Source organism: Myxocyprinus asiaticus, chromosome 24 (genome assembly GCF_019703515.2).
Source record: "Myxocyprinus asiaticus isolate MX2 ecotype Aquarium Trade chromosome 24, UBuf_Myxa_2, whole genome shotgun sequence".
In the NCBI taxonomy this organism is placed as follows: domain Eukaryota; kingdom Metazoa; phylum Chordata; class Actinopteri; order Cypriniformes; family Catostomidae; genus Myxocyprinus; species Myxocyprinus asiaticus.
Genome location: NC_059367.1, coordinates 45,698,686 through 45,721,284, shown reverse-complemented (window position 1 = coordinate 45,721,284; position 22,599 = coordinate 45,698,686). Strand labels below are relative to the sequence as shown.

General features: G+C 38.6%; 1 pseudogene; it reads left to right on the top strand.

The window, feature by feature from the left end:
- The first annotated feature begins 3,526 nt into the window (after positions 1-3,526).
- LOC127415229 (selenoprotein K-like) lies at positions 3,527-21,187 on the top strand (annotated as a pseudogene).
- Positions 21,188-22,599: the final 1,412 nt, after the last annotated feature.

Genomic DNA, 22,599 nt, shown 5'->3' with positions numbered 1-22,599 from the left:
CCAGCGTGTCAGAGTGTGCACCTCCTCTCTGTAGGCTGTTTCATCATTGTCAGTGATCAGACCTACCACCGTCGTATCATCAGCAAACTTATTGATGGCATTGGAGCTATGTGTTGCCACACAGTCATGTGTGTACAGGGAATAAAGGAGTGGGCTGAGAACACAGCCCTGTGGGGCTCCAGTGTTGAGGATCAGTGATGAGGAGATGTTGCTGCCCATTCTAACCACCTGGCGTTTGCTTGACAGGAAGTCCTGGATTCAGCTGCACAGCAGAGCTGTTTAAGCCCAGAGCCCGGAGTTTCACATCAAGCTTGGAGGGCACTGTGGTGTTGAATGCTGAGCTGTAGTCTACAAACAACATTCTCACATAAGTGTTCCTTTTTTCCAGGTGGGAGAGAGGAGTGTGTAATGTAGATGCGATGGCATCATCAGTGAAGCAGTTGTTGCAGTATGCAAACTACAATGGGTCCAGTGAGGGAGGCAGCACAGAGCAGATGTAATCTCTGATTAGTCTCTCAAAGCATTTGCTGATGATGGGGGTCACAGCAACAGGACGCCAGTCATTTAAGCAAGTGATTTTGGATTGCTTTGGTACAGGCACAATGGTAGTCGTTTTGAAGCATGTGGGGACTACAGACAAAGAGAGGGAAAGGTTGAAAATGTCCGTAAAAACACCAGCCAGTTGGTGCATCTCCCAGTCTGTGCATAGAGCATCTTGTAGCATAGAGTCTGATTGGTCCGACCAGCACTGGATTGTTCTGAGGGTGGGTGCTTCCTGTTTCAGTTTCTGCCTGTAAGCAGGCAGAAGCAGAACAGAAGAGTAGTCCGATTTTCCAAATGGTGGGCGGGATTTGTAGCCATCCTGGAAGGGAGAGTAGCAATGGTCCAAAACCCGGTCCCCTCGTGTGTTGAAACTGATGTGTTGGTAGTCAATTTGCTATTAACATGAAGCTGGCTTTGTTAAAATCCCCACAATGAACGCAGCCTCAGGGTGCATGGTTTCCTGCTTGCTTATACTCCCATACAGTTCCTTGAGTGTCCGGTCTGTACAGCAGTGATAATGACCGTTGTGAATTCCCTCAGTAGTCAGAATGGTCAACACAGAAGCATGAGAAATTCCAGATCAGGAGAGCAGAAAGACTTGATAGAATGTACGTTCCTCTGATCACACCAGGATTTGTTGATCATAAAACATACACCACCACCTCTGCTTTTACCTGAGAGGTCTTTCACCCTGTCCACTCGGTGCACGGAGAACCCCACGGGTTTGATGGCTGAGTCTGGAATCTCCACAGACATCCAAGTTTCTGTTAGGCTGATAATGCACCAGTCCCTCATCTCTCATTGGAAAGAGATCTGCGCTTTCAGCTCGCAGAGCTTGTTGTCCAGAGACTGAACATTTGCCAGTAGAATACTGGGTAGTGGGGGTCGATTTGCACGACGTCTTAATCTGATGAGAACACCGGCTCTATTTCCCCTTTGCCTTCTGCATTTCTGTGGCTGGGCTGCCCAGACAAAGGGCTTCGCTGGCGTGTTTGTAAACAGCAGGTCGGCATTGAGGAATTTGAAGTCCAATTTACGGTGTGAAATTGCAGAACCAATGTCCAAAATTGTTTGTCTGTCACAGACAATAAGGCAGACAACATCCAAGACAAAAAACATAAGAATTGTAAACAAAACAAACAAAAAAACTACAATGTTGTGTCGGTGCTTGCAACGCAGCAGCCATACTCGGCGCTATCTTGAGTCAGACTTTTACCTCAGAAGTAAAAGTGGAGATTTCGAGTATAAAAAGGACTTAAATATTGATCTGTTTCTCATATTTTTGTTGATATTAAAGGGGTCACCATGTCGAATCTCTTCTAGGGCACCAAGTAAGCTAGAACCGCCACTGACAATAATAGCCAAACCAAGGCACTCTTGTCAATGCTGAATTTTATCTCTTTGCTGATAACTCTTCTTATTGTAAGGTCTAAGTCAAATTTATTCAAGGTTAACTTTATTTTAAATTATCAGTTTTTATTATCATCATTTTTATTGTCCTGTTATTATTATTATTTCTTGTTATTTTTTATTATTTAGAATTTTTGTTTGTCTTTGTGTGTGTTTTGATAGAAGACATGGGGTGGGACAAAAGTGAGATAAACGTTGGAACATGTTATTGGATGCATTGTTATTGTAAACTGAAATGGCACATGTTCAAAAATGGAAAATAATAAAAAAGGAAATTAAGATCATTATGAGAACATTTAAAATCATGAATATGTATTACAATTGAAGGTTACAGTACCTCATATCATTCTCAAAAAATGTTGACTTTCCAACTTACAAAATATTGAAATTTTCAATTCAGTTGAATTCAGATGAATTCACCCATAAATGCTAAGGGTAAAAAATGTTTAACAACTTGACGTTGTTTTTATTCATAAAGGTCAACTTGACTGTTGTTCGTCATTTTATTATTATTTTTTTAAAACAAATTAAGCAAGGGCTGTATCACCAGTGACGATAACACAGTGACAAATTCTCTTAATTTTCTAAGATGGTGACAATTGCATCACAAAACATAAACCATTAATCAGACTAAAATCAATAAACTATACAATTAAATGGTTTTTTTCATGTGAAAAAAAATTACAGTTAATTAATAACTTTTTCATCATGGTGGGAAAATCACTATATTATGCACATTCGAGCAGCCTATTCTTCCTCTGAACGTTGACCTTGGAAGTTCTTTTCAACAACTTTTTGTATTTTCAAAATACACTTTTTTATCATTGATAACACTAATGAAATGAAATCAAAGGACAAACTTTCTTTTAAAATTACTTTTGTTTTTCTTTTTTTGCACACTTTTTAGGCCTTACACTAATGCTTGATCTGAAACAAAATGAGTAAAAAATAAACACATAAATAACTATAAATGCCTAAACAAGGCAATTGACAAATTCAAATATTTTCTAAAAATGTGTAAAACAATAAACCATTCAAGTCAAACCATTTCCATTTCATATCGAGTTTAGATTATAGAAAGATGCCTTTTGAAAGGTTTTTTTTTTTTTTTTTTTTTACTATTTGAAACATTTATTTATTTATTTATTTATTATTTTTTGACTGAAAAGTCATGGGACATATTTGTCACCATATTTTGATACTGACCCATTAAACATATTACATGTACTTACATTACAATGTTACATAATAGTCTACCTCTATACTATTATTATTATTATTATTATTATTATTATTATTATTATTAATGTTATTATTATTATTTAAAAAGATAATAATTTAAATGTGTTTAAAACAAGTGTTGTGCTTTCATGCAATAAAATAAAACAGTACATTTAATTTTTGATGTTTTTAACCATTTATTTATGTAATGATTTTTTACTTTTGTAAATTATTGTAAATTACTTTTGTCCTCTATATAACGTATGTAGGCTTTATGGTTTGTATGAATGCAAAACAATCAGTGAAAGCAACACGTCAAACTTCACGAACATTGCGCATTACCGGAAGTGAAGCTCAGCATCCGGGTTTTATCTGCAACAGTGACGATGGTGTATGTATCGAATGGTAAGTGCTAAAAACAAACTCTTGTTTCGAAAAGAAAAAGGGTTAACTGTGTAAATATTTGTTTTGTAAATGCGTACAATCCTATTTACGGTGAATATTTCGAACTGACTGGTTAAAATTCGACATTTAGCGTTATTGCGTTTGTTTTACGTCAGCTAAGTGAGAATACGTCCATTATTAGTGGTTTGTATTTAACTTTGCTTAAATTACAGATTTTAATTGTTACACATTATATTTGTTTGAACTAACAAACATGTTAACATTTGTCTCGTCAATGTTATAGCGATGAAATCCGGAGGAAGTATTCTTCAGATCCTACTATGGTAAATGCACTGGTCATGAATAGTAATTTAAGGTGATGTGACGTGTGACGTTTTTATTTAAATCTCCCTGTATCCTCTCTAATTAATAGTAATGAAGCCGTTTGTTCATTCGCCGGTCTAATTTGCAACCTTACCTCACCAACAAATCACTTAAGCATATGGTGTTAATGTGACATTGCGTTATTTATTATTCATCATGATGATAATTAAAATGTATAATTTTCGCTTCGGCGCTCTGAAGCAGAGAGTGCGTCTCAATCAGCTCTATAGTTTCCATCTATGGAGACCTCTATGGCTTTTAAATTAAGTGGCTTATCTTACATTCATTCTTTTAATACCCCTTTGTATATAGTAAAACTATGTGATTTGCCCCCCTCTTTTTCTGTCTGCTTTTCTAACATTTATTATGTGAAATGTTGTGATAAATAAAGCTTTATATATATATTAGGGGTCACGTTTCGGTACGTACCTCGGTTTTGGGGGTCACGGTACAATTTCAGTACAACCAGGAAAAAGCAACAAATCCCAAATGCTAGGTTTCTTTTCATTTATTTTGAACAGACAGTAGTGCAAATTACAGTTTGTTCCACCTAGCAGCATTTAGTCCCCCCTGAGGTAGTTGGTACATTACAGCCTCCTTTAGTGTATTAAGCACTAAGCAGTAAACAGAATCTTGCATGGGCCATATTTTTTTGTAGGGTTGACAAAAAACAGAAGGTATTTGGTCACAATCAGCTACAAAACTGAAAAGCATCTCGTGTTATAAAAGTACAAAATAAATAGAATAATGAAAAATAAAACTTGTGCATTAGGAGAAGCCATTCTTGTTTTGGGTTGGTGCATAAGATGTTCTCTTCTTCTGCTCTTTTTCCTGTTGTGGCGGTTAGCAAACAGCGTTGCATTACCGCACGCGCCCCCTTCTGGATTGGAGTGTGGATCGCCTGTTACTGACAGATGTATTCTTTGTCTGATTGCATGCACCAAACCGTGACATCAGTACCATGACGGTTCGGGACGAATACATGTACCGTTACACCCCTAAAAAAAAAAAAAAATTATATATATATATATATATATATGTTAGTTGAAGTCAGAAGTTTACATATGCCAAATACATTTAAACTCAATTTTCACAATTCCTGGCATTTAATCATAGAAAACATTCCCTGTCTTAGGCCAGACATTTTGCCACAGCTTTGGAGGTATGCTTGGGGTCATTGTCCATTTGGAAGACCCATTTGTGACAGAGCTTTAACTTCCTGGCTGATGTCTTGAGATGTTGCTTCAGTATATGCACAATTTTCCTTCCTCATGATTCCATCTATTTTGTGAAGTGCACCAGTTTTTCCTGCAGCAAAGCACCCCCACAACTGATGCTGCCACCCCCATGCTTCACGGTTGGGGTGGTGTTCTTTTTCCTCTGGTCATTTTGGCCAAAAATTTAAATTTTTGATTCATCAAACTTGAGGACATTTCTCCAAAAAGTAAGATCTTTGTCCCCATGTGCACTTGCAAACTGTAGTCTTGCTTTTGTATGGTGGTTTTGGAGCAATGGATTCTTCCTTGCTGAGCAGCCTTTCAGATTATGTTGATATAGAACTCATTTTACTGTGGATACAGATACTTGTCTACCTGTTTCCTCCAGCATCTTCACAAGGTCCTTCGCTGTTGTTCTGGGATTGATTTGCACTTTTCACACCAAAATATGTTCATCTCTAGGAGACAGAATGCATCTCCTTCCTGAGCGGTATGATTGCTGCGTGGACACATGGTGTTTTTACTTGTATACTATTGTTTGTACAGATGAACTTGGTACCTTCAGGTGTTTGTAAATTGCTCCCAAGGATTAACCAGATTTGTGGTGGTCCACAATTTTTTTTCTGAGGTATTGTCTGATTTCTTTTGATTTTCCCATGATGTCAAGCAAAGAGGCACTGAGTTTGAAGGTAGGCCTTAAAATACATCCAAAGGTACACCTCCAGTTGCCTCCAATTAGTCTATCAGAAGCTAATTGCCTAAAGGCTTGACATAATTTTCTTGAATTTTCCAACCTACTTAAAGGCACAGTTAACTTAGTGTATTTAAAATTCTGACCCACTGGAATTGTGATATAGTCAATTAAAAGTGAAACAATCTCTGTAAACAATTTCTTGTGTCATGCACAAAGTTGATGTCCTAAACTATAGTTTGCTAATATGAAAACTGGAGTGTTTAAAAAAAGTGAGTTTTAATGACTTCAACCCAAGTGTATGTAAACTTCTGACTTCAACTGTGTGTGTGTGTGTGTGTGTGTGTGTGTATGTGTATATATATATATAGTAATATTCTAATTTTCTGAGATACTGAATTTGGGATTTTCCTTAGTTGTCAGTTATAATCATCAAAATTAAAAGAAATAAACATTTGAAATATATCAGTCTGTGTGTAATGAATGAATATAATATACAAGTTTCACTTTTTGAATGGAATTAGTGAAATAAATCAACTTTTTGATGATATTCTAATTATATGACCAGCACCTGTGTGTATATATATATAATATATATATATATATATATATATAAATTAGAGCCCGACGGATATGGGATTTTTGAGACCAATTATCAAAATTCGCCGATTACCGATATGGTGGCCGGTATATTTAATTTTTGTGCTAGAATGAAAACAGACCTTTTCTATGTGGATTTCTCACTGATTTTGCACTGATATGACTATGCAAAGGTACTCAGAAGGCTGCTTTAAATATTTTTATCAAAGAATATTTGACATTTATTATTATAAATTGTCAACAAATTCTAGAAATGAACACTGAGAAAATAAAGAATAAATAAAAATAAAATAAATAGCTAAATAAACATCAGTACTGTTTAGTATCAGTCAAATGCTGACCATTAAAATAAAGAATAAATTAAAATAAAATAAATAGCTAAATAAACATCAGTATCACTTTTTAGTATCGGTCAGATGCTGACTATATTAATATTGCCAAGTCAAGATAAACGGCAGCAGCGGTGTTACACCGTATTCTGCTATACAAGTTCAGGGGAAGCTTTCAACGGTGGAAAACCAGACTTTTAAATATTACATTTTGTAAATGCAATGACTGGAATTGTTCGGTTGAAGGGGGTACCAAACTGTGAATCCTGAACAAAACAGTTTGGTGAATACATGTTTACTCATTAGCTTCCACTCAGCTGACAACAATTAAAGTAGCTACGTGATTAGCTAATTAGCTATAAGCTCGTTGTCACGGAGAGTAAAAGACTGACATTGTTTATTTTACTTTCCAGCATTGTGTCTCACCAACTAGGTAACAGCGTAGCATGAAATCAACACTAACCACACACAATCCACCACCGCACCGTTGTCTGCTGAGCTGCAAAAAGATGCTGTGATGTTTACCTTTCAATCTGCTACATTACTTACTGCACTGACAAACTATAGCTGGCTAACAGCAAACAGACATGAGTGACATGGTTGTCAGGGACAGGGTTAATGTTATATTAGTAATCTTGAAAAGGGAAAGTGATGGGTCATTGTTTATTAACTTTCCAGTATGTATTTCACAAACTAGTAAGCAACTTATCAACACACAACTCAACTCCGCCCTGTCTGCAGAGCCACACACAGCTCAGCTCTGTAAACAATAGAGTCGGAGCGCGCTCTGCTGGACAAACTACGTAATGACACCAATTCTAATGCATTGTTTTCTGCATTATATGTTCTGAAAAAAAGTTTTCATATTGGCGCATATCGGTAAAATGTCGGGCACTATGTATTATATATATACATAATACATACATACATACATATATACTGTATACATATTAGTGCTGTCAGTCGATTAAAATAATTAATCGTATAGTTTTTTGTTGTTAATCACAATTAAACGCAGATTTTGAATGTTGAAATTTGACACTGAATATACTTCTTGTCAAAATGTTTATTTTCATCTTAGGAAGAAAAAAAAAACAATATGTAGCAATATATTGCTTTATTAACATTTTACAAACAAAGCCTTCCACAATATAAACATAGAAATGCATTAAAATAGCACCAATTCAGGTAACATCAAACGTTTCCCAAAGTCTACTGTAAGTAGGAGTTTGACTAATTGAAAGAACTAGTTCCCACATAGGTTGCATATTCATTGCAATGGGCATTAAATCTCTTAAACTCTCATCATCCGCATGGTTAATGCCAATAGACTGTGGCTATCCACTTTCCTACAGCAATCGTAAAGCTGCATTCATGATTCGCGTCCAGGCGTTAACACCAGCGTCGAGCGCCGCATTGAGCGCCTTACATAGGCTGAAAAATACTTGATTTCTGTCAAGTCCCATCTGGTCTTATTTTATACATCACATAGTGCTAAGAGCTCCTTTTGCCATCATTTTATCACTGACAGGAAAGCACTGTCAGAGATTCTTTTATTTAATGAGAATACAGCCTCCGCGGCTCTATCATACGAGAGAGCGTAATGGTCAACTTTAGCGTGTTAAGACCGTTCCGCCCATAGAATGTCTATGGGACCGCCGTGTATGCTAAGCTTGTAGGCTCTCTTTGCTAGAGGGGCTCTGGCACTGTTGCGTGTGCGTCAGTGTAATGACACATTACAAAGGTTCCGCACTTCACACCAGTGTTTATGCTGTATTAACGATAAATGTGTTAATCACGATTAAGAAAAATGAACCCGTTAAATTTAATTAATGGCATGCGTTAACACCGTGACCTAACCAGACATGACGTGATGCCGTGACATTCGATAAAAGGTATCTTTTCCATGTTAATACGAGTTTTTGTCCTAACCAGCCATGATGAGCGACAGGGCTTTCTGTTTTTGGAATGGTTATTATTTCTGCGACTGTTTATGTTTCATGAGGCATCTAGCGAAAACGTGACGACAACATGTATGTTACTTGGGATCATGTTTGCTTATTACTTAATGAAGCATACAGAATGTGGGAAATAGCACATCGTTACTTAGCACTGTGATTAAAACAAGCCCAAACACAACCTAGCACGGTGCACAGATCTTGAAAACAGTTTCACAGAGTGACTCAAGATGGCTAAAAACATTAGTTTGTGTGTGAAACGAATGTGCTTGTTGTATTTAACGAGTTGAGACATTTCAAACACTATGACTCATGACTATTCGATCTTTATGATGTTACCTATTCCCATTATACAGTGGAACTGTCACAGATGAGCGCTGTAACATGCGTCTGTGAATGAGACACGAATAAGCACACATCCATAACACACACAAACCACCACTGTCTGGCTGTTATTTTAAATATTACACAGAGATTAGGGTTAGTACTGTGTGTTTTGTTGTTTAATGTTTGTAACATGCTGTTTATCACCTCATTTTTATTTAATGCATTATTACAGTTAGAAGTTCATTATTTTCTTTCTGTTTGCACGTCATCAGAGTTACTGTAAACACTCATATAAATGGGCACCATACAATTTATGCAAGTGTATTTTCATTTATTTCTCATTCAAAGCAGCATTCATCAGTAGGCACATATCTGGTTCATGTTACATCTGCCAAACCTTAAATAGCAGCAAGTCAAAATTCCAAGCTTTTAAATGAAGATTTTAATGTATTAGCTAGCTGTTCCAGGTTGAAGGATTCAAACAAAAAACTTTTTTTTAAATATCGGTATTGGCCACAATGAGCTGTGAATAATCAGTTATTGGTATCGGCCCAGAAATTCCATATCAGTGCATCCCTAATATTCACATAGCATGAAGTGATGATAAAGCATTCAACTAACATTTGTAAGGGGCTGTATTCACTGAAGTTATGCTAGTTGCCACATTTCTTTTTGTTGCCTTTTCAGTGTAAACACAACACTCACTCTACTAACACTACAAAATGGCATAGAATAGTGCAGAAGTGTGCAGTTTGGGACGCACCAAAGTAGAGGTCAACCGATAGTAGATTTTACCGATACTGATAACTTAGTTAATTAATCAACCTATAGATTTTAAAATTGATACTGAATGAAAAAATAACACTCAAAGTAAAATAGTGCTGAACTTTATTACAAAAATAAACAGTTCTGATGGAACCATTCAAATTTATTGTACTTTTTTTAAATGAAATAAATATATAAATATTAATATATATATGAACTAATATTCAAATTTTAAAGTCAGCTGATTTTTAAATTGATGCTGTTTCCTTAGTCCACAAGAGGGCACAATAAATACATAAACCATTCAGCACCATTATATTATTGCATAGAACATTCCTATCCTGGCTGTTAAAAAGAGCATTTCATTTTCAAAGAATGTGCATAAAATAAATTTTTTATTCGTCCATATTCTCAAATGTTAAGGGGGAAAACGCTTCAGTAGACAGTTCACATGGTGTTACACTTGCACTGATTCCTACTTCTCCAGACTCAAGCTTCATAATAACAGCAAAATACCACATTTGTAAATAGAGTAGCAATATTCTCAGATAGCAGTGGTATTCGGCTGAACTTGGTGGTGAAGTGGCTCAGACTATGAACACAGGCTCATAACCCTCCACATAACTGTTCTGAAGGTGTGTTCCTCCACAAAATAAACTCCAACCGCTAGGCGGAACCAGCACAAAAAAAAAAAAAAAAAAAAAAAAAAAAAGGCGACCAGCTTCCACGAACAGTGAATGTTCAGTGAGTCAGGTCCACTCAGCTGCGTCACACATTTATGAAGGATAATGCTTGCTGTGGGCATGTGAATGTTTTACAGCCATCTTTAGCATCTCTTCTCAATTTGGCCTGGAACATCAGTGCAAAAGCGACCTTCCGTTGATGTAAGAGTCTTTTGCATTCCTTGAATCGATCACGTTTCTCTCTTGTCGAATTCGCAAAGTTTGGAACAAGAAAATATTGTGGTTCTTCCAAGAATGCCTTCCTTTACTCCTCACGTAACACAAGATCTTTATCGGATGATCTCAGAAATCTGGCCAGAATTGATCGGGGCTTGTCTCCATCCGCAGATCTCCGAGCCGGGACTCTGTGAGCTCGCTCGATTTCCAGCTTATGGCCTGTGTTGGGCCTCATGTATTTAGATAGAAGACAAAGGTAGGCCTAACACAGTCGTAAAACCTAACTCAGCCCCCACATACCAAGTCATAAATCTTACTGATAAAAACCGTGCCAAAATCAAACAAAGGGAGTCCAAAACAGACTACAAATCCCATGAAGCCCTGCTCACTAAAGGTTCAAACTCTCAACTCCTATTGGATGAGGCACACAACAGAACGTCCCTCAACCATGACATCATCAGGAGTAGAAATACCTCTGAAATGCTTCTGGGATTTGCTTCCAGCAACTTTGCTTGCAGTGGGTAGATGCAGCTCATCGCTGCTCTCAGATGCAACCTCGTGGCACAAGGAAGTAACGTCCGACTTGAAACTGTGGCCATACAATCTCCATCTCGCTGGACGAGTTGAGATTACTCCGTGTTCAACCTCTGTGTCCGTTTGCCTGCAGAAGTGAAGAGATTAAAGATTTCTCTTCCATCTTCAATCAAGTCGACATTTCTGATTTCTCCCCCAGCCCACCGAGAATCAGCAGCCGCACGCCCGCCGACAGAGCGAGGAAACGGCCTCCCGTCGTCACCCAAGCCTCGAGGAACCGAGTCTGAGTTAAAGGACGGATGAACACACATTCTGCATCCTCATGTGATTCAAGTAAGAGGTTTACGTCTGGGCAGAGATAGAATATTATAGTGTGTTATTCTTGTGTTTCAAGGTTTTTTTTTTGCTTGTACAGTTTACGGACCGCCATGTCCGCTCATTATTAATACTCTCTTTATTGGTATTAATTATCACAAATTTGATTTGCTGTATTGTGGTCCAATCAAATTGGACTGTTGTGCATTTCCGCCATCGTGAGTGAGACCGGCAAACTGAGTTTACCCATTAAAGAATCAAAGAACGCAGGACTGTTTACGAACTAACAGCTGCTTTCTCTCCCACGATCGCGAAATCAGCTTTGGGGCGTCACTTAATTCTCTCTCTCGTACTAACCACACACACACACACACACACACACACACACACACACACACACACACACACACACCGACCCCTCACAAACATTCTGGCACACATTTTATGTGTTAAGCTATCGTACAAGCGGATACACGCAGTAACTGGTAGACGCCATTGACTGGTTTCTCTCCACCCACATTCCCGGTCATATTCCCTGGCTGGAAGTCTCGCGTGACTCTCCACGAGAGTCACGTCCGCCATTTTATGCGTGTCCCTCCCAACACACACACACTCGCTCTCTCACACACGCACACCCTTGTGTTATAGGATTATTTTGATTTCCATATCTAATCATATCACTGTTTAGTTTGTAGTTGTAAGTCGGAAGTTTATTGACTGCATTGTATTAATTATTAATTGATATTACTGCATAAATAAACTTTGTTTATATTACAAAGAGAAGTGTTTTGGTTTGTTTTGCATACGCCTGTGTCATGCTGACGGGATGTCAGTGCTCGGATTCAAGCCTTCATTCATTGTTTTTTTCCCCGAAAATCGATATTCTTCGGATGTTGATTTTCCTAAGAAAACAATCTAATATTGAGACTGTTATACTATCTGGTTATTAGTCCCTGATTCCAGGGTGGTGCCCCGTCAATGTTAATCCTTATTAATATTCTGTTGATTTTTGATAATTGATAATTATCTTTGATGATTGTTGAATTTGAATGATCAAAAAGCTAGTGTTAATTTTAATTAATGTTTCATCGATGTTAACAATTAACGATTATCTTTGATAATTGTTGATTTAAAGGATTAAAAAAAAACTAACATTGATTCTCATCAATGTTCTGTTAATTTTAATAATTAATAATTATATTTGATAATTATTAATTATTGCTAATAACCAAACCCGCTCCTAAACGTAGCGCATTACATTTACTGGAGCCCCATATGAGGTTTTAATGAGTTAGATTCAATTGATTAATTTAAATATTAATTAATAACTACAGAAATAATTATTAATTATTTCTGATAGTAACACTGATCTAAACAACCAGTAAAGCCCTACACCTGTTATGTCAAGCAGACTCAGGAAGAGCTCGTGTAGGAATTTCACCATATATCGGCCGCCTTTGTTCTCAGGAATTCCAACAATTTGGATGTTGTTTCGCCGGCTACGATTCTCAAGGTCTTCCAATTTTTCCAAAATGCGTTCCAAGTCTGCCTTGGCCGCTAGTGGGTTAGCAGCTAATTCCTTCTCCGATGACTCCAGATAATCGATCCGTTTCTTGACTTCCCCGATTCTAGTAAACAACTCAGATAATTTAGTCTCCATGGAAGTGATCGATCGACGTATTACAGCAAGATCCTCCAAGTCCGCTACAACCTTCGCCAGCATTGCCGTCGTATTCGCCAGTTGATGCTGAATTTCTCCTGCCACACCGTCCAAACCGAGTGCCTGGTCTGCAGCCCTGTCAGGGGTATCAGCTTGAGCACTTAAGTGTCTTTTAATGTCTCCAGAGCCCGAGGATATTGAATTCTTTGACATATTGTCTTCATAGAACAATTATGGATCAGGGTGTATAGAATCTCACCGGTTTATGACCTAAAAAGTATTAAAAATTAGCAAAGTGCACAGATCTCGCTGTTCACACGTCCAACCCTCGCATGGTGCCACGCGACTCTCTCAATGATCAGGGCTTTTTTATAGATCTTGAAAGGATGTTGCAAGCAGCTGGCACCCCTCACGATATAATATTGGGAGGAGACTTTAATCTATTGATGGACTCAGTCCTTGATCATAGTGAAGCAAAAGTGTGTAAGCCCACTAGAGCAACACTGACACTTCACAGGATGTTTGATATTTGAAGATATTTGGAGACTTTTAAACCCATCTGGTAGGGATTGTAAAAAAAAATTCATCAGTCCATAAGATTTATTCCAGAATACATTTTTTATATACATATCTAAGTCTCTCAGTTCATCTGTGGTTGATTGGTCAATTGCAAACATCTAAGTCTAAGATCATGCCCTCGTGAGTTTAGAGTTTAGTGTTGCCACATATGGAGAAAAAGAAATCATATAGTTGCTGCTTTAATGTATCCCTTTTGCAAAATCTTGATTTCCAACAAATGTTAAAGACTGAGACCAATTGTTCCTCAGTATCCTCTGTGGGCGTGGCTTGGGAGGCACTTAAGGCTGTTCTTAGGGGTCGGATCATACAGTATGCCTCATTCATCAAAAAATCCAAAGCATGAGACCTCATGGAGTTGGAAGGGAATAATAAAAGTGCAGAGGCAGAGCTGAAGCGCCGAATGTCATCTGATGGCCTCAGAGAATTGACCCGATTGAAATACAGATATAATACTATTTTGTCATGGAAGGTGGAGTTTTGGCTTTCAGGGCAAGACAGTCATATTTTGAGTTGGGGGACAAAGCAGGGAAGATTTTGGCTAGATATATAAAGCAGAGAGAGTTTTTTTTTTTTTTTTTCAACCATTCCTTCAATGAATTCTGCTGGTGGTGACATTTTTATCTCTGCCATTGATATTAATAATGCTTTAAAATAATTCTATCTTGATCTCTATAGTTCCACATCTTCATATACTGATGAAGATATTATAAACTTTGTGGATCATCAGAACTCCCTAAATTGACAACTAAGCAAAAAAATTCACTTGATTCTGAGATAACCTAATTAAGGCCTTGCCTACAGGCAAGGCTCCAGGGCCAGATTGCTTTGCTGCTGTGTTGTTTAGATCTTACGCTACAGAACTGGCTCCACTTTTGCTAGAAGTTTATTCGGAATCATTGAAGAATGGAAAGCTTCCGCCAACCATGACCCAAGCCTGGATCAGTCTGATTCTTAAAAAGGACAAAGATCCAAGTAAGTGTAAAAGTTACCGTCCATTTTCCCTGATCCAGCTAGATGTTGAAATATTGTCAAAGATTTTGGCTAACCAATTAAGTTATGACATCTCTTATAAATATAGATCAGGTGGGGTTTATTCGGGGCTGCAGCTCTTCTGATTTACATTAGGTGTCTCATCAATATCGTGTGGTCAGTGGCAAATGATCAGACTCCGGTCGCAGCCATCTCACTTGACACAGAACAGGCATTTGATATGGTAGAATGGGATTATTTTTTTAAGATTTTGGAAAGATATGGGTTCGGGAATATTTTTATTGGATGGATTAAGTTACTTTATAGACACCCGGTAGTGGCGGTACAAACAAATGGATTAATTTTAGATTATTTTACTCTGGATAGGGGCACCCAGCAGGGTTGCCCTCTTTCCCCATTATTGTTCTGTCTTGCCCTGGAACCATTGGCAGCTGCAATAAGAAGGGAAGATGCTTTTCCAGGGGTGGTGGTGGAGGAATGGCCTTAGCCCTCACCCTCCGATCCAACAGGTCCCAGACATGCTCAATGGGATTGAGATTCGGGCTCTTCGCTGGCCATGGCAGAACACTGACATTCCTGTCTTGCAGGAAATCGCGCACAGAACGAGCAGCATGGCTGGTAGCATTGTCATGCTGGAGGGTCATGTCAGGATGATCCTGCAGGAATGGTACCTGTAAAGCACAGCGTTGAGTGCCTGTAATGACAACATGCTCAGTCCGATGAAGCTGTGACGGGAGCAACCATTGGCAGCCAGTGAAATTTGATGAAGAGTGGCATGCCAAGCGCTCTCTTGGGCTCGTTGAAGACCACTCTTGCTGCCGCATTCTGGATCAGTTGCAGAGGTTTGACAGTACATGCTGAACAAGAGCTTAGATAAGGAGTTTTGTAGCATGCTCTGATAGGAAGGGCCTGATATTCCTAATGTTGTACAAGGCAAATCTGCACAATCGGGCAGTCCTTACGATGTGGTCTATGAAGTTCAACTGATCGTCGAACACGACTCCCAAGATTTCTGGATGTCCTGGATGGTGTAATCATTGACGAGTCCAGCTGAATGGTGAAGTTGTGATGAATTGCTGGGCTCACTGGAAGCACAACCAGCTCGGTCTTAACAAGGTTTAGTTGGAGGTGGTGATCTTTCATCCAACATGAAATGTCTGCTAGGCAGGCTGATATCCGTCGGATCATCAGGCTGGAATGAGAGGTAGAGTTGTGTGTCATCATCATTGCAGTGATAGGAAAAGCCATGTGCCTGAATGACGGATCCTAGTGATGACATGTATATGGAGAAGAGGAGCGGTCCAAGCACTGAACTCTGAGGCACCCCGGTAGCTAGTTGGTGAGTCTTAGAAACCTCTCCCCTCCAACACACCCTGAAAGACCTACCTGTGAGGTAAGACTTGAACCAGTGAAGCGCGGTTCCTGGGATGCCCTTTGTCGTGAGGGTTGAGAGGTGAATCTGGTGGTTTACTGTGTCGAAAGCAGCAGAGAGATCCAGCAGGATGAATATGGATGATTTGGATGCTGCTCTCGCCAGTCTCAGAGCTTCAGTAACTGACAGCAGGGCAGTCTCTGTAGAGTGTCCATTTTTGAAGCCAGACTGGTTGCTGTCTAGCAGGTTGTTCTGTGTAAGAAAAGATCAGACTTGGTTGAACACAACTCATTGAAATGTTTAAGCGATGAATGAGGCTACCCGAGCCTGCTTAAATGCCGTGGCAAAGGTACCAGTGAGAAGAGATGTATTAATGATGTGAGTGAGTGCAGGTAAGATTGAAGGAGAAATGGCTTGAAGGAGGTGGGAGGGGATAGGATCAAGAGGGGATGTAGTAGGATGGCTGGAAAGGAGAAGTTTGGAGACTTCTACTTCCGAGAGGGGAAAGAAAGAAGAGTGATGTTAATGTGTGTTCATGGGTTTGTGGTGTGGAGAATTGAGCGCTAATGGTTGTTGTTTTATCTATGAAAAATGTGGCAAAGTCATCAGCTGTTACAGCTGATGCGGGAGGGGAAGGAGAGAAGAAACAGTTTTGAAAAGTGTGCGACTATTAGAAGAATTGTTAATTTTGTTGTGATAATATGATGTTTTTGCAGTGGAGACATTAGCAGAGAAGGAAGAGAGGAGTGACAGATACATACTTAGGTCAGCAAGATCTTTCAATTTGCGATCTGCTCTGAGTTCAGAGCGATGTTCACGGAGAACAACGGATAGTCAGGAGGTGGAGGGTGTAGCGTGGGCTGGCCTGGATGAGAGGGGACAAATGTTATCTAGACAAGATGTTAAAGTGTAGCATAGAGAGTTAGTAGAATTATTTGCATAAAGTGAGGAGAACTGGTTAGAGGAAATGAGGATAACACCGTAGAGGAGAGACGGGAGGGCGAGAGTGAGCGTAGGTTACGATGAAAAGAGACCTGAGGAGGAGTGTGTGTTGCGCCAGGAGGCAAGTTAAGGTTGAAACCAAGGAATAAGTGATCAGAAGTGTGCAGTGGAGTAACAAGAACACGATCAGTGGAGCAGTTACATGTGCAGATGAGGTCCAGTTGGTTACCTGACTTGTGAGTTGCCACAGTTGTGAGTTGTTTGAGGTCAAACGAGGTGAGCAAAGTGTGGAAGTCAGCAGTCTGAGGTTTTCCAGGTGAAGTCCCCAAGTACTACAAGGGGGCTGCCATCTTCAGGGAAGGTTGAGAGCAACACATCCAACTTCTCCAAGAAGTTATCTAGCTGATCTGGGGGCACTATATAACTACAAAATGGATTTTAACACGGTGGGTGATAGTAATCGCATATGATTCAAAGGAGATATTAGGAGACAGTAAGAGAAACCGTTCCCCCACCCCTCCCAGTCTGACGGGTCATGTGGGAGAAAGTGAAGTTGGTGGAGAGGGCTGTGGGTTTGGCAGTGTCCTCTGGTCTGATCCAGGTCTCAGTCAGAGCCAGAATGTTGTGACCTGAATGACTTGCAATGGACGGAATGAAGTCAGCTTTGTTTATAGCAGAATGGCAATTCCAAAGACCGATAGGAAGAGAAAAAATTTAGCAGAGGAAGTGGGGATAGTGCACAAGTTGTTAAGATTGTGCTGTCTCCTGTGTCTGGAGCATGAGTAACGAATGTTAGTGATAGTAGGAATTTGGAAGCACAGTGGTATAGGATAGAGAAGAAAGATGTCAAAAAGCAGTAGACAAGAAAAGAAGATAATAAGTGCGATACTTAAGTGCCTTGTCGGTGTCCTTGCTCGGTGGACCCACACAGGTAGACTCGCTGGTCTTCACACGAGGGCTGCCCCTGCCGCGGGGCGTGTATCAAATATATACACCGCTGTAACTTTGATGCTTGAAATCAGCAGGACACTCTTCGCTACTTAGGAAAACAAAGCTAGTATATGAGCGCAAACTGAAACTGAAAGCTCACGTGAGATGAGCAAATGAACAAACGTGACTTCACACAGTAAACAAATAAGCGTCTCCTAGCAACGATAACTACTCTAAAACGAGTGAAACAAGTAATAAACACACATACACGCTGCTGCTGACTTCTGCTGGTAGATTGCTTCTCCTGAGAAGGCAATTGATTGCACTGTTTAAGTACTTTACCTCGCTAGGACACGCCTTACTACTTGGTAAAACAAAGCTAGTATATGAGCGCACTGAAACTTTGTTTTTATATAATAAAGTTATATAACATTTTTTATGGTACTTTTCGTGTGGTTTCAGGTCAGGTTCTGGACAGTAGGACCCAGTCGCCATGGAGATTGTCTTTCCTTAGTGATCTCTTCTGGGGTGCAGTCGAGTTTATTGGGTTGTTGTAAGTTTATTTGTTCTCTTTAAAGCTATATTCATAATTTTTTAATGTGTGCATAATGTTAAAAAGGATCTGTATTATGTGTCACCAGCTTCCAGACTCTTTTTCAGCCAGATCTGTCTAAAGATGGACACAACAGTGCATCAAGTCGCTTCAGTGATGGCAGAGGGTACGTCTGTCAAGCCTTACATATTCACATTTAACTGCCATACACATAATCCCATAGATGGAGATTTTTATGCATCCCAGTGATCAGTGCTCAAAGTGGGCCGGTACTCACCGGTACACTGTACCGGCAATGATGTGCAGTGCTTTTCACAGTACCGGGAATTATTCTTGCATACCAGTTAGGGATGCTCCGATCGATTGGCCACAGATCAGTATCGGCCGATCGATTGGAGCATCCCTAACTGGTATGCAAGGATGATCCGATCATGTCCTATGATTCAATCGGTAATTTGGCCAATTGCATAAACCGATCACTCATGTTGCAAAATACTCCTTTAAGGCTTGAGCAGCACTGTCATGGCATCACAGAGTGTGGGGAATACTGGTATAGTGTTGTACAATAAACTTGATTCAGCAGTTAAGAACGATGCAGTGGGAGAGGTATGGCAAATATGAAAAGCTTATGTACTGTAATGTTCATGTGCTGTTTACATGCAACAAGGCAAAGGGAAAACAGCGCGAGCTGTGAAACGGTCCTTGTTATCGTTCATGGTGGCAGCTTCTCAGTCGGTTATAGGCATCTCGGTAATTCAGATATCTTTATTAAATATCTCCTGAATAAATGGCATTAACAATAGTAGCACCTGTAGAGTCCAAAAACATGCGCTCTTTCTCCGCTTTCCTTTCATTTCTTGACCTCATGAGAGAGTGCATGTTCCCCTCATTAAAGTTCAAGCAGCAACAAGTAAAAAATGAACTATTAATACAATCATCCAACTAAATGAAAAGGCAAGGAAGGAATTTATAAATATAAGAATTCTTTATATAATATTAAGATACTGTAATATAATGTATTCAATATAATGCAAAAATACAATCGAAATAAAATAAGGAATAATAATAATTATATGAAATAATGACAACGAATCAATAACCACAAATGTCACATTAAGTTTAATTGCACCTTTGGGTTATCAGTTTGACTTTATCTTAATATAGAGAATATATTGTTAGCCTGTACTTGATTTAAAGTCTTTTTAAAAAAAGCCTTTTTAATACACTTTTTAAACTGTTTTTGTCAGCAAAAACTAGGCAAAGTGATATTACTGGGAAGAGGAAAATTCAATTAAGTGACCATGTGCAGAAGCTTGCATATAGCTAGTTATGACAAAGATCCTTCTTAAAAGTGAAATGATCGGTATCGGCTGTAAAAATCCTGATCGCAGCATCCCTAATACCAGTAGCTCTCATAAACTGCTGGTTCTGTTTTCTGCCCCTCTCAATAAGTCGGTGTGGCCTGTTGCTCTGACAAGAACTGTTGCACTGTAATCTTCTGCATATACTCTACTTAAGTAGTTAGCACATTTTTGTTTGTAGGTTGTAGTGTAGCTAACTACATTGAAGCTATGTAAAGATTTTTTTTATTTTTTAGATATACTGTATAGCAATCGGATGATGACATTGAAATCAATAATATCAACTGATAGTTATATATTTTATTAGGGTGACATTTCCTTAAGAAAATTAAGTGTGTTTTTACTGCAGTAATCATAGCTTAACCATGATATTTGTATTAAAACCATAGTAACCACAAAATAACCATGGTTAAAACGGTCATGGAAACTACAGTATTACTGTAGTAAAACAGTAAAACCATGGGTAATTGTATCAAGATCATGGTTTTCACCAAAAAAAAGCAGTCAGAAGGAGAGACTTCTCGGCTTATAACAAACAATACTAGTAATCTCCATGGAAGTGAATGAGATTGATGTGTTCACTAAAACGATTTGTTCAAAAAAAGTTGTTCATGACTGAAACACCACTAGTGATCCTCAGCACTGATTTATTTGTGTTTATATTGTAATACTGTTGCAGTCCTCCTGGTTTCCCTGGGCGCAGACGGATGGGCAGAATAAACCATGGTGCAGGTCCCACCCCTCCTCCTATGGGTGGAGGAGGATGAGGACGGTGAGTAAGACTGAATAACCCACAGAACAAACTTACAAATACATGCGTTGAGAATGGCATTTATTTTGATCCGTCTGTCATGCACAGGTAAACGCCTGTACACTGATGCAGGCGTAGAGGGGTGTGACGTGCTGCTCACATAAGCTGTCTAAAGCTCCAGCGTGCACACAGTCCATACTCCTCTTTTCATGGCTGCTGCTGCCCGTCACTGCAGGTTCATGATGCTGCGCTGGGAATTCCTTTTCCAAGGGGCCAGAGTGGCTGATTATGGCAGCCAAACCACAACCACCATTACAGAACATCACACACACACACACACACACACACACACACACACACACACACACACTGAAACCATTTTTTTTTTTTTATATCTTATGAAAGTTATGTTTTTGTAGCAGACTCTGTATGATTAATTTGCTTCAATAAAGTAAATGATGTTGACCGTTTAGATCATGTAAGTGATCATTTGTTTCCTATCCAGCCATGCAGTGTTATTATCTTTAAAAGAAAACAAAAACTAAATAATGGCATTTGCGTTCATTCTCTTGACTCTCCACTGGGTGGAGGGAGTACGCTTGGAGTGATTTGTGAGTGGTAGCCTTGAAAAGCTTACAAATTGCCCACTCTGACTGAAGACAAGATGTAATTCTTAAAGGAAATACAGCAATGTTAAGAAGATGGGAATAATGACAAATATTCAAATAGGTCACTTAGGAATATTTATAAAAAAAGCAAAAATGCCCTACAGTGTTATGTACACATTGTTGGATGATGAAAACAGTAAATTTTTATTATATTTGTTTACATGTCACGGCTTAATTGAGAAAGACAAACGCTGGGATTCATGTTATATCATTGGAAAAGCTTCCAAATAAATGGAGCTCATGTTATGTGAGTCATTCCTACAATTTGGCTGTGAAACTTGTGAAAAAAAAAAAAAAAACTTTTATAAGTATCTTCATGTTTCATAATTAAAAGGACATGTTAAAGATTTTATAATTCATACCAGTCATGCTAAATGACTTTAAAAATTCAGATGTCCATCTGGTTTAATGGACAGGGTCAGGGTGGAAAATAACAGGGAGGACATTCAGTGGATAAATTAGCTACAACATGGTCCGTTAATGATAACTAAAATATTTGTAAATGTGCTTAAATTTTCCCTGTATCTTGCCATAACAGTAGACATGTTATGCTTTACCACATATAACTAACATCACAAAATACAGAAAATGTTTTATGTTAAAGATAATTGATGTGTAGCTCTGGGGACATGAGTAAATGACGCTAGACTAGTGCAATAATTGAAAATTATTTCAATTATTTGGGCCCACAGCAGTGTGTAACATTATAAATAATCTTTATTCTTTTTTCCAATCCTATTATAATTGTAATCGGGTGAATTCAAACGTTATAAATACCACAACATAGTGGGTAGTAGTGGGGATTTAAAGGAACCAAATTGTTGGAATGATCCATATGTATAACCAGTCTCTCTCTCTGTGCCAATGGTGCAGAAGCAGATTTGAATGTCTTTAGTTCGATTACGTCAACATTTGAACTGTGAATGTTTTTGGCAAATTGTACTCCATAGTCAAACGCCATATTGACTGCGGAATGTTGTTGTGATCAAGGTTATTATAGTTAACTGAAACTAAAACATAATTCCAAAAAATAACCTAGAAAAACAAAATTAAAATAACATCCCCCCCCCCCCAAAAAAAAAAAAACTAAATTGAAACTATCATGCATTGCTTCAAAACTAACAAAAATGAAAAAGAAATTCATAAAATATTTTCAGTTTTTGTTTTTAATACTTTGACTTGTGCATGTTACAAAACCGTTTTTGTTTCTTTTAAC